Below are 20,579 nucleotides of genomic sequence, written 5' to 3' on the forward strand. Positions count from 1 at the left end.
ACTTCTATAATACATACAGACGTGGACAAAATTGTTGGTACCCTTTGGTCAATGAAAGAAAAAGTCACAATGGTCACAGAAATAACTTTAATCTGACAAAAGTAATAATAAATTAAAATTCTATAAATGTTAACCAATGAAAGTCAGACATTGTTTTTCAACCATGCTTCAACAGAATTATGTAAAAAAATAAACTCATGAAACAGGCATGGACAAAAATGATGGTACCCCTAGAAAACACAGAACATAATGTGACCAAAGGGACATGTTAATTCAAGGTGTGTCCACTAATTAGCATCACAGGTGTCTACAACCTTGTAATCAGCCATTGGGCCTATATATATGGCTCCAGGTAATCACTGTGTTGTTTGGTGATATGGTGTGTACCACACTCGACATGGACCAGAGGAAGCAAAGGAAAGAGCTGTCTCAAGAGATCAGAAAGAAAATTATAGACAAGCATGTTAAAGGTAAAGGCTATAAGACCATCTCCAAGCAACTAGATGTTCCTGTGAGTACAGTTGCACATATTATTCATAAGTTTAAGATCCATGGGACTGTAGCCAACCTCCCTGGACGTGGCCGCAGGAGGAAAATTGATGACAAATCTAAGAGACGGATAATCCGAATGGTAACAAAAGAGCCTAGAAAGACTTCTAAAGAGATTCAAGGTGAACTTCATGCTCAAGGAACATCAGTGTCAGATCGCACCATCCGTCGTTGTTTGAGCCAAAGTGGACTACATGGGAGACGACCAAGGAGGACACCATTGTTGAAAACGAATCATAAAAAAGCAAGACTGGAATATGCCAAACTACATGTTGACAAGCCACAAAGCTTCTGGGAGAATGTCCTGTGGACAGATGAGACAAAAATCGAAGTTTTTGCCAAGGCACATCAGCTGTATGTTCACAGACGAAAAAATGAAGCATATCAAGAAAAGAACACTGTCCCTACTGTGAAACATGGAGGAGGCTCTGTTATGTTCTGGGGCTGCTTTGCTGCGTCTGGCACAGGGTGTCTTGAATCTGTGCAGGGTACAATGAAATCTCAAGACTATCAAGGAATTCTAGAGAGAAATGTACTAGCCAGTGTCAGAAAGCTTGGTCTCAGTCGCAGGTCATGGGTCTTGCAACAGGACAATGACCCAAAACACACCGCTAAAAACACCCAAGAATGGCTAAGAGGAAAAAATTGGACTATTCTAAAGTGGCCTTCTATGAGCCCTGACCTCAATCCTATTGAGCATCTTTGGAAGGAGCTGAAACATGCAGTCTGGAAAAGGCACCCTTCAAACCGGACACAACTGGAGCAGTTTGCTCATGAGGAGTGGGCCAAAATACCTGCTGAGAGGTGCAGATGTCTCATTGACAGTTACAGGAAGCGTTTGATTGCAGTGATTGCCTCAAAAGGTTGCGCAACAAAATATTAAGTTAGGGGTACCATCATTTTTGTCCATGCCTGTTTCATGAGTTTATTTTTTTACATAATTCTGTTGAAGCATGGTTGAAAAACAATGTCTGACTTTCATTGGTTAACATTTATAGAATTTTAATTTATTATTACTTTTGTCAGATTAAAGTTATTTCTGTGACCATTGTGACTTTTTCTTTCATTGACCAAAGGGTACCAACAATTTTGTCCACGTCTGTAGTAATACCTCCAAAAATAGTTATTACTTTACATTCCCCATATGTCTACTTTATGTTTGGATCATTTTGGGAATGATATTTTATTTTTTGGGGATGTTATAAAACTTAGAAGTTTAGAAGCAAATCTTGAAATTTTTCAGAAATTTTCAAAAACCCAATTTTTAGGGACCAGTTCAGGTCTGAAGTCACTTTGTGAGGCTTACACAATAGAAACCACCCAAAAATGACCCAATTCTAGAAACTGCACCCCTAAAGGTAGTCAAAACTGATTTTGCAAACTTTGTTAACCCTTTAGGTGTTCCACAAGAGTTATTGGCAAATGGATACAATTTCAAAATTTAACTTTTTTGGCAAATCTTCCATTTTTCCCAGTAACAAAGCAAGGGTTAACAGCCAAACAAAACTCATTATTTATGGCCCTGATTCTGTAGTTTACAGAAACACCCCACATGTGATCGTAAACCGCTGTACGGGCACACGGCAGGGCGCAGAAGGAAAGGAATGACATACGGTTTTTGGAAGGCAGATTTTGCTGGACTGTTTTTTTGACACCATGTCCCATTTGAAGCCCCCCTGATGCCCCCCTAGAGTAGAAACTCCAAAAAAGTGACCCCATTTTAGAAACTACGGGATAGGGTGGCAGTATTGTTGGTACTAGTTTAGGGTACATAGGATTTTTGGTTGCTCTATAATACACTTTTTGTGAGGCAAGAGAACAAGAAATAGCTGTTTTGGCACCATTTTTATTTTTTGTTACTTACATTCATCTGACCGGTTAGATCATGTGGTATTTTTATAGAGCAGGTTGTCACGCATGCGGCGATACCTAATATGTATACATTTTTTTTAAATTTATGTTTTACACAATGATTTATTTTTTATTTTTTTAAGCACAAAAAATCATGTTTTAGTGTCTCCATAGTGTGAGAGCCCTAATGTTTTAAGTTTTTTGCGATTACCTTGGGTAGGGTATGATTTTTGCAGGATGAGATGACTGTTTTATTGGCACTATTTTGGGGTGCCTGTGACTTTTCGATCGCTTGCTATTACACTCTTTGTGATGTAAGGTGGCAAAAATGGTTTATTTAGCACAGTTCTTTTATTTTTTACGGTGTTCATCTGAGGGGTTAGGTCATGTGATATATTTATAGAGCCAGTCGATACGGATGCGGCCATACCTAATATGTATACTGTTTTATTTATGTAAGTTTTACACAATAACAGTTTTTTTTAAAACAAAAAAAATGATGTTTTAGTGTCTCCATATTCTGAGCCATAGTTTTTTTACATTTTTTTGGGCGATTGTCCCAGGTAGGGGCTAATTTTTTGCGGGATGAGGTAATGGCTAGATTGGCACTATTTTGGTGGGCAAATGCCTTTTTGATCGCTTGCTGTTGTACTTTTTGTGATTTAAGGTGACAAAAAAAATGGTTTATTTAGCACAGTTTTATTTTTTTTATTTTTTACGGTGTTCATCTGAGGGGTTAGGTCATGTGATATGTTTATAGAGACGGTCGATACGGATGCGGCGATACCTTTTTTTTTTTAAACTTTATTTGTGGAAAATGACGTTTTTGTTTATTTTTCCAGGGGGCTGGATCTCACAGGCATGTCACCGAAAGACATTGCGCTGCCTTCCATGCCATCGGGTCCCCCCTACAGCCCCATGGGGACCCGATGGCGCCGCCGCCGCACCAGGTAAAAGCCGCAAACCGCAGGTCAATTCAGACCCGGGGAGGTCACGGGACCCCCCCCCCGCACAATTAGCCAAGGTGCCTGCTCAATGATTTGAGCAGGCATCGGGTTCCGATCACCGGGCGGCGTGCGGCGGTGATTGGAACTATACATGATATACCAGTACATCATGGGTCCTTAAGGGGTTAAGGCGGTCCCATACTGGTCAATGGAAAGGTTGCTGTGCTTGCATTGTTTGCTATCCTTCACTTTGTAGACCCTATTCTGGAAATAGGGGAAGGTCCAACCCCTGGGACCCGCTTCTATCCGAAATTTGTAACCTACCCTAGTGATGTGTCATAAATGTTGACGGGGCGGACTGACCATAGACCTTACAGGGAAATTTTCTGGTGGGCTGACAACAAAGGGGCCACCCGAGCCCTCCTCATGGCCGCCATGTAATGATCTGATGATCTTAGCATTTTTTCATTCTACGAGCATCAAGTACTTGTGCACAGGGCCACCAGCCACAGGTACTGTAACGGATCTCCTAGCACCCCGACCGGGTACCTCCGTCGATAGATGCTCCTAGTGCTCTCCGAGGACTCCAAGCACTCAACTTGACACCGTACGCCCTGCAGACCCCACAAACCGCCGCAGCTTGGTTGGGGTCTCACCGTCCTCCACCCACGCTGGACCTACGACAAGGCTCCAGGCTCCAGTGGGTGAACCTCTCCTACAGCCAGAGAGCAGAAACAGCTCTTACAAGAGCTAGTAGTTATGCAGGGGGAGTATAGCAAATCTTCAGCGTATAGCAATCCCCCAGTTTGATCAGTTATCCAAACACCAGTCTCAACATGATGGATAAAACAGGAACCCTTTATTGAGGGCTACCCGCCCGTATTTATGCAGGTCCCCATCTGGTGGACACTCCCCCAGCGGACCAGAATGGAGACTGCGACACACCGAACAGATACAACACATCCCCACAATGCATCATGGTTTCCTCCTCTCTGCCCCAGAGACAACCGAGGAATAATCCAATTATCTCTCAGGACAAAGGGAGATCGCCAATGCACATGTGGGGACAACAGGACAGAAATCACCATTTAAACACACAATGTCACACCCTCCCAGCAACCACAGACATGTAACATATTCCCAGATAGCTCAAGTCTGAGTGCATATCATTAGGTGAATGGCACTCAGACCACACGAATACAATTAAACTAGCCATCTGGGTACCCTCACATAACAAAATACAATTCCAAAGACAGATTTAAGCTGTGCGGCCGGCCTGTCTTCTTTAAAGTTAGTATGGGCCATAATCCTGAGGCAGGAGGCTGGCAACCAGCCCCCTCCAAAACACCGTGGCGAGGTTGGTTTCGTCACAGGTGCCTTCCTGAATTCAACTGTATTGCCATCCTCAGCCAGTCTATTCAGTATTTTGCTGGCCCAGCCTGATTGTGTTGCCGTATGTAAGGTTGGCTCTGCCGACAACTTGGGCCTACTTTTAGTGTTTTTTACCAGGGCCACTTTAAGTTCCCAGCCTGCCCCTGAATGTTGAGATGGGACAACCCCTTTAACCCTTAGGCTACCAGCCAGGGCCGGCCTTTGGGGTGTGCGGGCTGTGCGGCCGCACAGGGCGCCATGACAACAGGGGCGCCGGGCGGCCGACAGCCCGCAGTGACGCGAATATTTATTCTGCAGGGGGCAGGGCCTGCGGGCGGGCGGCGGACTTACTAGGGCGCCGGGCGGCAGCCTGCAGTGACTCAAACCTTTACTCTTCTCAGCGCTCCGGTCCGGACTGAAGGAGTGAGGAGGGGGCGGGGCTCGCGGCCGCTCTGAGCTCCGCTCTGCTGCCTGGCTGGCCTGCCTTTCTCTTTAAGAGAGCAGACCAGTGGCTGCTGGAGCGTAGCCACTGAGCTCCGCCCCCAGAGAGGAGACAGAGCGCGCCCAGCCAGCAGAGACTAGTCAGCAAGGCCCATGCGGCAGCAAGTCTACAGCTGGAGAACGATTCGAACCAAGTAAGTATTTTTTTGAACAAATGATTAATGTGAATGTGCCAACAGTGGGGGGACGGGAATGTTAAGAGAGTTTTTGTTGCATTCTGGAAATTGCCATGCCCGGGCCGGCTGCACAGAATGCAATGCTTAAAATAGGGGGGTGCTACTGCTGGAACGCCCATGCCTTAAAGAGCCCCCATGAAATGGAAGGGGCGGCTAGATGCAAATGCGTGCCAGGGGAATGTGCTGATGCTGCCCAAGTGGAGGGGACAGGGAGAAGTGTGCCAATGCCATGGTGACTGGGGGGGGGGCGGACAGAGTCTCTGTTGTGCACCCCCCCCCCCCCCCCCCCCCAGTCACCATGGCATTGGCACATTTCTCCTTTAGGCTACTTTCACACTAGCGTTCGATCGGATCCGTTCTGAACGGATCCGATCATAATAATGCAGACGGAGGCTCCGTTCAGAGTGGATCCGTCTGCATTATTTTAGCATATAACAGCTAAGTGTGAAAATAGCCTGGGACGGATCCGTCCAGACTTTCAATGTAAAGTCAATGGGGGACGGATCCGCCTGAAGATTGAGCCACATTGTGGCATCTTCAAACGGATCCGTCCCCATTGACTTACATTGTAAGTCTGGGCGGATCCGCACGCCTCCGCACAGCCAGGCGGACACCCGAACGCTGCAAGCAGCGTTCAGCTGTCCGCCTGTCCGTGCGGAGGCGTGCGGATCCGTCCAGACTTACAATGTAAGTCAATGGGGACGGATCCGTTTGAAGATGCCACAATGTGGCTCAATCTTCAGGCGGATCCGTCCCCCATTGACTTTACATTGAAAGTCTGGACGGATCCGTCCCAGGCTATTTTCACACTTAGCTTTTTTTTTGCCATTTTAATGCAGACGGATCCGTTCTGAATGGAGCCTCCGTCTGCATTATTATGAGCGGATCCGTTCTGAACGGATCCGCCCGAACGCTAGTGTGAAAGTAGCCTGATGCAGTCTGAGCGGATCCGCTCCATTCAGACTGCATCAGGGCTGGACGGCGGCGTTCGGGTCCGCTCGTGAGCCCCTTCAAACGGAGCTCACGAGCGGACCGACGAACGTTAGTGTGAAAGTAGCCTTATATGGGCAGCATCAGCACATCTCTGCCCCACCCCCGCTCCCCGCGTCACCATGGCATTGGCACATTTATCCCTGTCCCCTCCAGATGGGCAGCATCAGCATGCTGATGATGCTGCCCATCTGGAGGGGACAGGGAGAAATGTGTCAATGCCATGGTAATGCATCTGGAGGGGACAGGGAGAAATGTGCCAATGCCATGGTGACGCGGGGTGGGGGGGGGGACAGAGATGTGCTGATGCTGCCCATCTGGAGGGGACACGGAGAAATGTGCCAATGCCATGGTGACTGGGCGGGGGGATGTGCTGCTGCCAGCCCACTGGCCCATCTGCAGTGGGAAAAGTGTGCAATGGGTGAGGGGGGGGGGCTCAGAGAGGACCAGGGGGGGCTCATAGAGGACAGGGGGACAGTGTGCTTTCCTGCTACTACATCAACCCCCCCCCCCCCCCAGGGATTTTGGGGGCCATTAAGGGTTGGACTTTAACTCCTTGCTGCTGATGTTGAGTGTGCACATAGCCACCAATCATATTCCTCTCCCCCAGCACATCAGTTACCTTTAGGAGGGGGGGGGGGGGGATATGATTGGTGGCTATGTGCACAATCCGCATCATCCAACCACTAATGCCCCCCAAAATACCCGGTGGGGGGGGGGGTATGACAGGCAGGAGGAGCAATGTGTATGTGGGCCCTTGCCCTGCACTCGCTCAGCTGTGCTTGCATACATATCGTGCCCTGTGTCCACTGTCCTGTGCCCACTCTGCTAAAGCCTGGCATAGCCCAGCTTTACCAAAGCAGACAGGCAGGAACTGTGATGTGATCATATTTATCATATGTATGTGTGTGTGTCCGTCCCTGTGTGTGTGTGTGTGTCTGTCCCTGTGTGTCACCATCACCATGCCCACTGTTCCTATGTCTTGACGCAGCTGCATCAGGACGTTCTGTGCGGAGGAAGAAGGAAGAGGAGGCAGCGCCGCCAGCATGGAGTCCGTGCGATAGACACAGGAAGGCACACTAAGGACTAAGGTAAAACTACCACATGATCTACACTAGTGTTATCTGTGGTTTTACATAGGACTGCAGGTAACACTACCACATTATCAGCACTAGTGTTATCTGTGGTTTTACATAGGACTGCAGGTAACACTACCACATTATCAGCACTAGTGTTATCTGTGGTTTTACATAGGACTGCAGGTAACACTACCACATTATCAGCACTAGTGTTATCTGTGGTGTTACATAGGACTGCAGGTGACATCTACTACATTATCTGTACTCATAGAGTTATCACTGTGTTATATGTGGTGGTAAATAGGACTGCAGATAAAACTTTTATGGTATATTCACAGGAGTCCCATAGATTCAGATACCGTATCGTGTAGTAGCAGGTAGCAGTATCATGGGTCCCAAAAAACTCTCCGGTTCCCAAAATCGAAAACGTAAGGTGCTTATGAATTTAGAGGACCAGAAGAGTGCAGGGGCTTTAAAAAAGTTCTTGGGAAGATCAGCACATAGTGCTTCCGAAGCAACTGAAGAAGAAAAACTAGATGACGTTAGCTGCAGCAGTCAAGCTGATGATGTCCATCTTGAGAAGAATGAACCTTCAACATCAAGTTCATGTCTACAAGATCTGGATTCAAGTGCTCTCTCTAACCCACTGTCTTCTAATAGTCCCCCTGACTCAGTGTCTTCTGAGAAAACATCTGAAAGTCTATCAGATCCTGCTTTATGGCCGAAATTAATTTCCAAGAATGTTGACCGTATTTTGGAATTTGGCCCTGTGCAGGTGACAAATATGGAGTTTAAAAAAGATGTTCATAATCGCCACTTCTCTGCTACATTCTATAAGCGAAAGTTAGAAAGTGGAGAAGAGCAGACAAGGCGATGGCTGGTGTACTCTCCATTTGCAAATAAAGCTTTTTGTTTTTCTTGCAAGTTATTTGACTGGAATGCAAAAAGTTCTTTGGCTTCAGGAGGGTCAGAAGACTGGAGACATATGGCAAATATTCTCAAATCTCATGAAACCTCCAGCAGTCACTTTTTAGCTCAACAGATGTGGATGGAAACACAACTGAGATTGAAGTCCAAAAGTGCAATTGATCACAATTTACAATCTCTTATGAGCCAAGAAAGAAAACATTGGAGATCAGTAATGGAGAGGCTACTAAACATTGTTCACTTTTTAACTGAGCGTAACTTGGCATTTAGAGGATCTTCAGATCGTTTGTTTACACCCCATAATGGCAATTTTCTTGGGCTTGTGGAATTACTGGGAAAATATGACAATGTGATGGCAGAGCACTTACGCCGTGTGGCCTCAAAGGAGACAGCAGACCACTACTGTGGAAAAACAATTCAAAATGAAATAATAAACCTAATGGCAAAACAGGTACTTGAGGACATTTTGGAACGTTGTAGAAAAGCAAAATATTACTCAATAATCCTGGATTGCACCCCAGATATTAGCCACAAGGAACAGATGTCATTTACAGTTAGATTTTTGGATAACAGCACTGGGGATTTGAAAGTAAAAGAACATTTTATTGGGTTTCAAACAGTAGATGACACAACTGGAAAGGGACTGGCTGACTTCCTCCTTCAATTTCTATCTGAAAAAAAACTGGATATTGATAATTGCTGTGGACAAGGGTACGATAATGGGGCAAATATGGCAGGAAAAAACAGTGGTGTCCAGTCAAGAGTTTTAAGTATTAACCCAAGAGCCATATTTGTACCATGTGGATGTCATTGCCTTAATCTCGTCATTGGTGATGCAGCACGGTCAGGCAAGGAATCACTAGAGCTGTTTGGAGTAATTCAACGCATTTATGTTTTATTCTCTGCATCTGTAAAGAGGTGGAAGATTTTGACAGACCATGTATCTGGCCTCACGTTAAAGCCTCTATGCACTACACGGTGGGAATGTCGGATCAACTGCCTTAAACCTTTCAGGCATAATCTTGTTGAGATACAGGATGCATTGATTGCATTGTCAGAGGAAGAACACGCAGAACCAAGTGTCTGTCACGAAGCTCTGACATTGTCTCAGCAGGTTGGCAATTTCAAATGTATTATGGCATTATGTGTTTGGTATGAGATATTGTACCAAGTCAATATTGTCAGTAAGGCAATGCAGCGCGAAACAGCGGACTTGATTTTGGTTACAGAGTTAATAGACAAATGTAAACACTTTGTTCAAATCTTCAGAGACACTGGATTTGAAAGTGCATTCCTTATTGCAAAGGAAATAGCGCAAAAGCTTGAAGTTGAGCCTGTTTTTTTATCATCTGCTCGCATTCGAAGGAAGAAGGCTTTATTCAATTATGAGGGGAAAGATGAACCTTTAACTAATCCAAAGGAGAGATTTAAAATTGAATTCTTCTATGCTTTAGTGGATACAACAATTATGTCATTGGATGAGCGTTTTGACCAGTTGAAAAATCATACCAAGGTTTGGGGATTCCTGTATACCATAAAGTGTCTCCCAGCAAGGGAAAATTTGACGGAATGCTGCTTGATGTTACAGAAGGCTTTAGAGAAAGACAGCCAATCTCTTATCAGTGGAATCGACTTAGCAGAGGAGCTTTGGCACATTCAAGGCCTTATTCCCCAAGAATCAACAACGCCACTGAATGTACTTAACTTCATTGTTAAGAATAGACTCACTGACACATTCCCAAACATCTGGATTGCACTACGCATACTACTGACAATCCCTGTTTCTGTGGCATCGGGAGAACGCAGCTTTTCTAAATTAAAGCTGATTAAAACTTACCTCAGATCCTCTATGAGTGATGAACGACTAACATCGTTATCAGTGCTGTCCATTGAAAATGACGTTTTCAAAACATTGGATCTTAACAGCACCATTGATGAATTTGCAAAGGCAAAAGCACGTAAAGTTGTGTTTTGAGCTTGTGCATGTGTACACAGTTAAATTGTACCTATTTTTTTGGCACTTTTACATTTAAAGCTTTTTTAAAAAGCTGGCACTTTTGTAGGTTTTATACTCTGGATTATTGCACTTTCAGACTCCTCTTTAAAAGTATTAGTGCAGGAAATAAATACCAAGTGATGAGGATCTGCAAGGGGTGTCTTAGTGCTCATTTTGAGTTTGTGGAGTTCTAGTTTACATTTTACTTTGTTACACGTGGTGCACTTTGTTATAGTAACAATCTAGTCTAGGTTTTGTGTTCTGTTTTTTGTTTTTACTTTTCTAGATGCACTTGAAAATAAGGGTCTGCGGGGCAACCTGACACTTTCTTTTATAGACTCTATTTTAGTTTGACATTTATTGTTTACCACTTGATTGTCTACTGTTGTTTTATTTAATATGAATGATTATATTGTGCTTACATGTTTAATACCGTTTGAATAAAAGTTGTATTTTTATCATAGCTTGTAATCTGTTTTTTGGGGACTTAACCGAATGGAAGGTTTTAAATTGAGCAGATATTGGAGAAATGGGTGTGACCACTGAGGGGGTGTGGTTACTGAGGGGCGTGGTTACTGAGGGGCGTGGTTACCGAGGGGCGTGGTCACCGAGGGGCGCTGTAAAGCTTTCTCGCACAGGGCGCCTAAAGACCTAAGGCCGGCCCTGCTACCAGCGCTGTACCGCTGATGCGATGTGTTAACATGACGCCTACTCGCACGTGCAGCGGGCCTGCGGCTATTTACTGTGACTAGCCATAATGCTGATCGCGGTAATTAAATGCTTTAGATGCCGTGATCAAGTTAGACCAGGGCACCTAAATGCGCAAAAACCGGGCTTCCTACCCATCCCCCATGTGTCCAATCCGGGCATGGGTAATTGCGCTGAATACTATAAGCCTTACTGAGTAGGCAAACAGTATTGAATCTGCAATTCTTATTTTGGCCACCAGATGGCAGGCAGGATAAGAAATGAACAAAAGTGACAAAATACACTAATAATAAATTCCTGATAAACCAAAATAAATAATAATCTAATAAGCTCATATATGAGGCACATAATCACCAGAAATGATATATAATTTTAAATCTCCCACTTTCCGTATAATAAAAAAAGAAAAAAATAACAATAAATATAAACATCATAGGTGTCACCGCAACCAAAAATGCCCTTACTATTAAAATAGAAAAAAAAATTGGCAAATGGCGTAACGGAAAAAAAGGGTCAAAATGTCCGATTTGCCATTTTTTCATTGCTTCTCTTACCTAATAAAATGTGATCAAAAAGTCACGCATGCTCCAAAATGGTATCGGATTGTTACGCAAAAAATGAGCCCCTAAACAGCTCGGTGGACAGGAGTATAAAAAAGTTATGGTGGTCAGAATATGGTGATGTCATTATTTTTTTTTCTCAAAGTAGAAATAAATGTTTACACTATTTAGAGATGAAGAACCTATACATATGGGGGGTGTCGTTGTAATCGTACTGACCCCGAGAATGAAGGGCACGAGTCAGTTCTGCCGTAAACAAAACGCAGTGGGAAAAAAAACCTGTAAAACAGTAAAGGAATTGTGTTGTTTTTTTTTCCAATTCTACCCCATTTGGAATTATTTTACCGCTTCCCACAACATTTTATGCCATAATTAATGGTGGCATTAGAAAGCACAACTTGTCCCACAAAAAATACGCCCTCATACAGCTGTGACCGAAAAAATAAAAAAGTTATGGCTCACCGAAAAAAGGGAAGAAAAATGAAAAAACCTCCGATAGCCAAAGGGTTAAAGCAGCATTCCAGCGGTAACACTACTTCCCATCACCATATCCCAGCAGATTGTCTATCCTTCGGCATTGTCTATCGCCGCGCGGCGACCTGCTCCCTATCGCCGCGCGGCGACCTGCTCCCTATCGCCGCGCGGCGACCTGCTCCCTATCGCCCCGCGGCGACCTGCTCCCTATCGCCTGATGCCTCAGCATGGCCGGACATGAGCAGCTAGATGTGATTCCTGCCTGCTAGGAGACCCGTGTAATTATCCCGCCCTCCATATATTCTCACAAGTGTATCGGCATCGCCAGGAGCTGTCTGATCTCAGCAGAGACTGTGATGGGAGTCTAGTGTGGAAAGAGTGTCGTCATGCGGGATTTTCCGGGGACTCGTGGAGGGGCCAGCAAGTAATGCAGGAAGGGCTACTATGAGGTCACATGATCCAATCATAGAGAAGGATTTAAAGACTTTTTAGATGACATTTTTTTTTTAAAAGGCTAATGCTCGCTAAAATGTACAACGTGAATGATGAAAGAAGATTCTGTGCAGGAGGGCTTCTGTAAAGGGAAGGCGTCATCAGAAAAGGATCTGTTGTTTGAATCAATTTTTTTGATGTTACACATTTTATTAAGAATTTATGATGATTTTGGTGTCACTGTCTACATATTCTAAAAGATCCAAAAAATCCTGACCCCTAAGCCTCATAACCTGCTAAGAGCTGCTGTTGTGTGGAAATCACTTGTCAGCTGTCATCTCAGTATCATCAGTAGGTATGAAGAGCACACCAAATGCTGGAAATAACTTCCTTATTAACTTCTCTTCATATATAACACGGCCGCCTCCGCAGCAGATAGTCCATGTACAAAACACGTGTTGAAAAGATATCACAAAATGGCGGTATACATAAGAGGGTGGTTCAACTGTTCAGTCTTGTCATTCCTCATAAAATGGTGGATATATTTCTCTCTTCAGTATCTGAACTCTCACTTTAATCTAGTTAAGCACTTTATGATCTTTCTGAGCGGTATATCTGAGGTCTAACTAATAGTTCCAGATTGGTTGAGTATGATCTGGTATGGTTGTGTGCAATTTGGATTGCAATATGGAATCTCAATGCTTGCAATTTGTAGCTTACAATTGTATTTGGTGGAACTGTAAGTAAACACACACATAACTGGTTCAGTAGACAGTTCTAATCACAATACTAACAATAGGAACATTATATAACTGATCTAAATACCTATTTTGGCCTCTTGTTCCCATAAAAACACAGCTCTGAGTGGAGTGAATGTCTCTTCAGCTCCTCTCTCTGGTGAATAATGATCCCAGCAGCTCCTGCTAGGGGAATTCCCAGCAGGCTGTGTGTGAGGCTGGCTGTGATTGGTGAAAACTCTTGCTGTATGAGAAGCTGGCTGTGATTGGTCAAGACTTCTGCCCAACAACAACAGATTAACCCTATGCATTCTGTTGTTTCTGCTGTGTCACTGAGCTTACCTTACATTACAAAATGAATCTTAAAGGCTTATTATCTTTTTCTGCTTCCATGAACACAAAATAGAACAGTTTTATATGACATTCAAAACATGAAGTCACTGTAAATAACTCTGCTTTCTCGCTAGTATCATTGGGGGACACAGACCGTGGGTATAGCTGCTTGCTGCCACTAGGAGGCGACACTAGGCTAAGAAGTGATAACTCCTCCCCCGCAGGCTATCCCCCCTCCAGCCTGGAGAGAGCATATCAGTTTTTAGCTTAGTGTCGTAGGAGGCAGACCTCCCTGCTTTTGCAGGGCGGCTTACCTTTATTATTTTATTTTTTTCCTCTTTTAGGTTGGGGAAACAGAGTCGCCTAGCCACTCTGTCTACCCCGGGAGCAAGGCCGGTGTCGGAATCCCTCACCGCTCGCCCTCCCCAAGAAACGAAAGTGGACCAGGGCAGCCCAGCTCCCCTGCTTCCCGCCAGCCAAGGGGGTCACCTGAATCCGGCGAGACCCTCCGCCATTCCAGTCTCCTGCCACTTCGTGTGCCAGCGGCTGAAGAGGTGACCCTGCTGGTACTCTGAGAAAGGGTGAAGAGAAGAGGATGAAGATGGGGTGAGTAGTCCGTATTGGGTAAGTACCTCGGCCCTTCCCCTCCCCCTTCTCCCTTCCCCCCCGGTCACCTCATCATAGATGGAGGACCTTTTTCCTCAGGTGGGCCATTCATGGTGAGGGCCCCACATTACCTCAGGCCCAATGTAGGTTTGGGCTTCTGTCCATACGGGGGGCCTGGGTTCTCCTCAGTACGGCCTGCGGGGTGAGCTCCCGCGGCTGATGTTCAGCCAGGGCACTTACAGAGCGCCGCTTCCGGTCACTCCACTCCCGGCCGGCTATTCGTTTGGCCGGCGCCAAAAATTTAGCCCCTGGCTCCACTTCGGGCCTACCGGGATTCAGCCCGTGCAGTTGTTTTAGCGGCACGGGATGGGTTCCCGCAGCGAGAGTGGACACTCCCCCTCCAAATCAGTGGGCAGACATCGGCGGTTGCTCTTCAGGCCCCGCTGTGGTAACCGGCTGGCAGTACCGCCCGGTCGGCTGTGCGCCGAACTTTATGTCCCGGCTTTTGCGGCCTACTAGGCCGCAACTTTCATTCCAGTTATGGAGGGGGCGGGTCCGTCCTTTTGGCGCGGATTCTCCCCGACTAGCTGTCGCTCCTCCCCCAGGTGCCCCGCTGAGCTCCGCATCTGGTCCTCTGAGCTGGGTTAACCCTTTGTGGCAAGTCGTTTGTTTGCAGCCGGCACTGCATTATCTGAGTGTCCCCTTTCTGCATGCCAATTACCTTAGATTAGGAAGTTAACCCTAACCCCTTCCTGCCGGCATGTCCACCCTGGTGGTGGGGTATGGGGCTGGGCCCATGTCCTATCTGGACAGGGCAGGATTGCTCACAGTTTCCCATTCCGCCCTCCGGGGCTGTTTAGTTGAGAATGCACACATGAAGAATTCCCAGACCACCTTCTGGGTCGTCTGGTGTATAGGCCACCACAGGTGAAATCCAGGGGAGCACATCTGAGGGATTCCCAATCCGCCATACGGGCCGTTTGGTTGATAATGCTCCACCTGCACAAATACAGGGGAGCACATCTGAAGGATTCCCAATCCGCCCGCTGAGGCCGTTTGGTTGATAATGCTCCACCTGCACAAATGCAGGGGAGCACATCTGCAGGATTCCCAATCCGCCCGTGGGCTGTTTGGTTGATATTACTCCACCTGCACACATACAGGGGAGCACATCTGGAGGATTCCCAAACCGCCCGCTGGGGCCGTTTGGTTGATAATACTCCACCTACAAAAATACAGGGGAGCGCATCTGAAGGATTCCCAATCCGCCCTACGGGGTCGTTTGGTTGATTAATGCTCCACCTGCACAAATCCAGGGGAGCACATCTGAGGATTCCCAATCCGCCCGCTGAGGCCGTTGGTTGATAATACTCCACATGCACGGATCCGGGGGAGCACATCTGAAGGATTCCCAATCCGCCCTACGGGGCCGTTTGGTTGATAATGCTCCACCTGCACGGATCCGGGGGGAACACAGATGCAGGATTCCCAATCCGCCCTACGGGGCCGTTTGGTTGATAATGCTCCACCTGCACGGATCCGGGGGGAACACAGATGCAGGATTCCCAATCCGCCCTACGGGGCCGTTTGGTTGATAATGCTCCACCTGCACAAGCCAGGGGAACACAGCTGCTGGATTCCCAATCCACCCTCTTGGGTCATTTGGTTGTTAATCCACATGCGCAATCCAATGGAGGACCTCTGGCAGTTCCCAATCCACCCTCCTGGATTGTGGGTCGATTGAGTACCGCCCACACAATCCTGTGAGCGGTCAGGTAGGGATGCCGATTCCACCTCCTGGGTGTTTTGATGGTTATATCACCGCTGTCACAGCCTGCAACTGCCATGGCTGGATGCTAAGAGGTAGAGCTGCGCACGAGCAGGACATTCCTCCTCGGTCTCCTCCGCACCTCCATCCTTCCTCATTAGGGTGATATTCAGAACCCTCCCTTCTGACAGGGGTTGGTTCTGAGGGAACAGGGAACAGTTCTGCGGACTCTGATATGAACCTTCTAGACTGCATCCATGCTACCGGCAGTACTGATTGTCTGCATTGCCCCTTCCTTAGGCGGCATTTGCTTTGCTACTGGATACAGTACTTACCCTTTGTATTCCCTCCTTCCACAGGTGGACTGACGGCACTTGCACTGGTCAGTGCCAGCCATTTGCGTCTCCCCTTTCGGTTGTTGACGGATTGCTGTTCCACTGGGTACAGTACTGGCGTTATGCATTAGCCTCTCTTATAGGAGGCGTTATGGCTTTATCGCGGGTGGCAATGTTTGCTGTAAGTATTACCACCTTGCTTAGGTGGAGGAATTCTTTACCCACCGGGAACGGGACTATTCGTATGCATTATCCTCTTCGATAGGGGTGTAATTCTCTGCCATAGGGGTCAATTCCTACTGGGTGCATTACCCCCTGCCATAGGTTAGGTACTGGCGCTAACCTCAGGATACAGTACTCCCTATATATTTTTCTCCCCTTCATAGGTGGAGTGGTTGCACTTCCATTGAGGGTAGTGCTTACAGTACGCGTTACCCCCTCCAGGGAGGGGGTTGTTACACTACCGTTGGATGCGGTTCTGTTTATCTCCCTACCTTCCTTCCTTGACGGAGGGTTGCGCTACCACTGAATACTAGTCAACAGTCGTGGCATTACCCCCTTCTACATCTTACGGGAAATCTCTGAGCATCTATGCATGCTTTAATTCAACTAAGCCTCCGCACTAGATGCCGTGGCTTCCTTCACGGGTGGGCCGCAGCAACAGTCGTTGCCATTGGTGCCTGGTACTCTTCATCTAGAGGTATATGGATACTGGGACTGCTCCCATACTGTATCCTCCCGTCTCTTCTGGTACTGGTGGTTGGCGCAGATAGGTCGTTCCTTGTTCTCTTAAGGGAGTCGCTCAGCAGCTCTTCAGGTGCCCTAGATTCCCATCCCTATGGGCCTCCACCGTTCAGGTCGGTCAGAACTTGGTCCTCTACAGCGTGTGGGTGCACGCCATTATACAAATGTTGGGATTACGACCCAGCGAGCCCAAGGTTGCACTGACTCTGTATTCTGGGCCACCACTCTTCCTCATTAGGTGAGGGTGTTTTGCTGGCATTCTGCATTGACTACTACAGCGTGTTCTCTAAGTCAGGATGGCCGAGTGGTCTAATGTGCCAGACTCAAGAGTTAATCTCTTCCGTGTATGGGTGTTCGGGTCCCCAAATGGAGGTGTGGGTTCAGATCCCACTTCTAACAAAAACAAAAACAAAAACAAAAAAAAAAGAAAAAAGCAAGGGTAGTTCTCACAAGGGCCGGAGATCGAACTCATGGCAGAGGGTCATCCCCCTCAGATAGGGGTTCTACCCTGACACTGCTTCGGCGGTTGCTCTGGTTTTGCCCCCTTTTTAGATGGAATGCCTCAGAATGGCTCTGGTTGACTGAGTTAGCTTGGTTCCATGCTACTTCTGGGTGTCCTTAGGCCTCTCCCTCAGTTTTACGCTGGGAGGAGCAGGCGGTAGCTATTACTGTACAAAGGGTATTTGCATCTCCACTACATGCTAGGGTTCCTACTGAACATTCCTATTGCACAGTTCCTTCGTCAGACGGCGGTTTCTTCCGACTCTGGGATTGGTATCCTGTACGGTGTGGCATCCTCCTCAACTGGAGTGTGGCCTTTGCGTTACTCTGGCAGCTTCCTTTGTATGGGCTCCTCCTCAAGGGTGTATTTCATTACCAAGAGATCTGTACAGTGTCAGTCCCTGATGGCAATGGGCTTGCCCTGACCTCTCATTGGTCTTCATTACTGTTAACTGTCCGTTGCTCTGACGACTATTGTTCTTGTGTCGTCAACTCGGGTTTTGCATTGGCGTCAGTGCCATAGCTATCAGCACCTTACTTGGGCGCGCTCGACTGGGTAGCTTAGTCCCTGTGGCACTCGTCTACCACTACGGTGATACTGTCCGTCAGATATGTTTACTTGGTCCCTGTGGCACTCGTCTACCACTACAGTGATTCCTTCCTTCAGTTATGGTTACTTCTGTGTCACATCAAGCGATGGTGGTCATTCCTTTCACTGCTCCTTCCGGGGGTGGACTACGGTCCCCCCAAGCCAGGCTGAGCGGGTGACTGTCTCACCTTGTCACCACTGGTAGGGATTTCGTTCCTTGAACGGAACACCCCTATTTTTCTTTCCTGTCCTTCCTCTAGCTGGACTGCTGACCACCTTTTCCCTTCGGTCTCCTCGACCGGTGGCAATGGGTTGTATAGCTATGGAATCCGGGATCTATTTTTTTCCACGGAGAGTATTCTCTTATCTTGGTCTCTGCCCGGAAGTCAATATATGTCAATTATGGTTTTTTTCCATTACCGGTTTCTTTTAACCAGAGGAGGATCCTGCGAACCTGGATTTTGGTTCCGCTCCCACAGTTGTGGTCTACAACCGACTTCGCCCCGACGATCGGTATATCGCTGGGGGCGTTTCAGGAACAAACAAGCCCCCCCTCTGGGACTTCTTCTTCTTCTTTTTGTACGTCCATTTGTCCTTTGTCATTGGCATCAGGCAGTGCTCCGCCAGAATTTTCTTTCTGGCGGAAGGTCACCGCTTTTCGGGTCTTCTCGGACATGGTTTTTCTCTTCTTTCTCCCTCGTATTTTAAGGGCGGGCTCTCCATCAGCCATCTATTTTGGCCTCGGAGATTTGCTGGTCCATATCTGGCGCGTTGGCGCGTTCCGCTGTATGGGTTTTCTGCCTGATTTTCTTGGAGGTCCTTGTCATAGCTGGCGTCTTCCAACGGGATGCTTTTTTTCCTGGGATGTCTGCCTGTCGGTTGCTTCCTAGCGGAGTGATGGCCTGGCCGTCCAGCGGTCGTCATTTCTCGGGTTCATCTACTCCAGACATCGCTTCTAGAGGGCAGCGTCTTGGTCTTCCGGCAAGTTCTCCGAGTGTTTCGGGGGTCTTTCCTAGCCATCATCTGTTGCTGCTCCAGGCAGCAAGATCTTGCAGGCGGCAGCGGATGCCGCATCCTCGAGGGCGTTTTTTCTCCAGGGGCGTGTGATTTTTTTCCCTCCCCGTGGACTGCTTTAGGACGTCCCACGGTCTGTGTCCCCCAATGATACTAGCGAGAAAACGAGATTTTTGTGAACTCACCTGTAAAATCTCTTTCTCGCGTAGTTCATTGGGGGACACAGCTCCCACCCAGTTTCGGTTTGCCGCACATATTGGCGGTTTGTGGGCCAGTATGGTCCTCAGTTCTGGTGCATTCCGACTGATGTTTGTCAGTTGTGGGTTGTGTACTGTATTTTCATTATTGATTTTTTTCTCCTACTCCTATTGCTTGGGCACAAACTGATATGCTCTCTCCAGGCTGGAGGGGGTATAGCCTGCGGGGGAGGAGTTATCACTTCTTAGCCTAGTGTCGCCTCCTAGTGGCAGCAAGCAGCTATACCCACGGTCTGTGTCCCCCAATGAACTACGCGAGAAAGAGATTTTACAGGTGAGTTCACAAAAATCTCGTTTTTGTCTCTAACGCATAAACATAGGAACTGTATTAAGGCTATTGGCAGGTCCAGCTGTATACACATATAAGCTATAGTAGCAACCTAGGGCGGGTCTTAGCTGGTCAGCTACACTCCCTCCAATATTACCTATAATTCTATGTTCTCAGTGGTAGGACTTGAACATGAATTTGAGGAATTTTCCATCAGGTTTTCAACTTCCAAGTGTCTTTTATCACTCAAGTAGAACAACTTACTTCTGTATAGGACGTTCCAACTTGAGTGGAGCAGTGAGACGTTTTTCCTTTTTTGTCAAGTTTTCAGTCTCCTATTTGTAACAACACTCTTCTTACTAGTTTGTCTTCATCCTAGAACTTTGGCCAATTTCCATTGACTTCTAGGTACATCTTCTTTCACTAACACTGTCACCAACTTGGACATTTCTTCTGGGTGTTTGCCATTTACTTCTTAGCATCAGATTGGCTAAGTACTCGGCTAAGTACTCTCTTCTCCATCGATTCCAAAACTGTTCTGATAGATATTGACCTCTTCGCCAATTCCTTTTAGCATATAGATCCTCTTTGGTGAACTTGCCAGGTGGTGGCTGTATGTAATCCGACTTAAGGTGAAGTAGATGGTTGGGAGTTAAAAGGGTCCAAACTTGTTGGGTCGTTTTATGTTATCAACTGTAAGTGGACGACTGTTAACAATAGACATTACTTCATAGAATAGGGTCCTACGTGAAGCATCATATATTCTTCCGGCAACTTAACACATTTCTCACAGTTCTGGTTTGTCTTTCCCAAACTCCTCCTGTTTGGCTGCATGTGGAGCATTCATGTGAAAATCACACTGTTTC

The 20,579-nt window shown here is 46.8% G+C and overlaps 1 protein-coding gene across 1 annotated transcript in view; it reads left to right on the forward strand.

Annotated features, from left to right (window-relative positions):
- Positions 1-20,579, forward strand: part of LOC122922306 — a 71,505-nt gene that overhangs the window by 32,443 nt on the left and 18,483 nt on the right. The gene's annotated exons all lie outside the window — the stretch shown is intronic.

Source organism: Bufo gargarizans, unplaced genomic scaffold (assembly GCF_014858855.1).
Source record: "Bufo gargarizans isolate SCDJY-AF-19 unplaced genomic scaffold, ASM1485885v1 fragScaff_scaffold_165_pilon, whole genome shotgun sequence".
Lineage (NCBI taxonomy): Eukaryota > Metazoa > Chordata > Amphibia > Anura > Bufonidae > Bufo > Bufo gargarizans.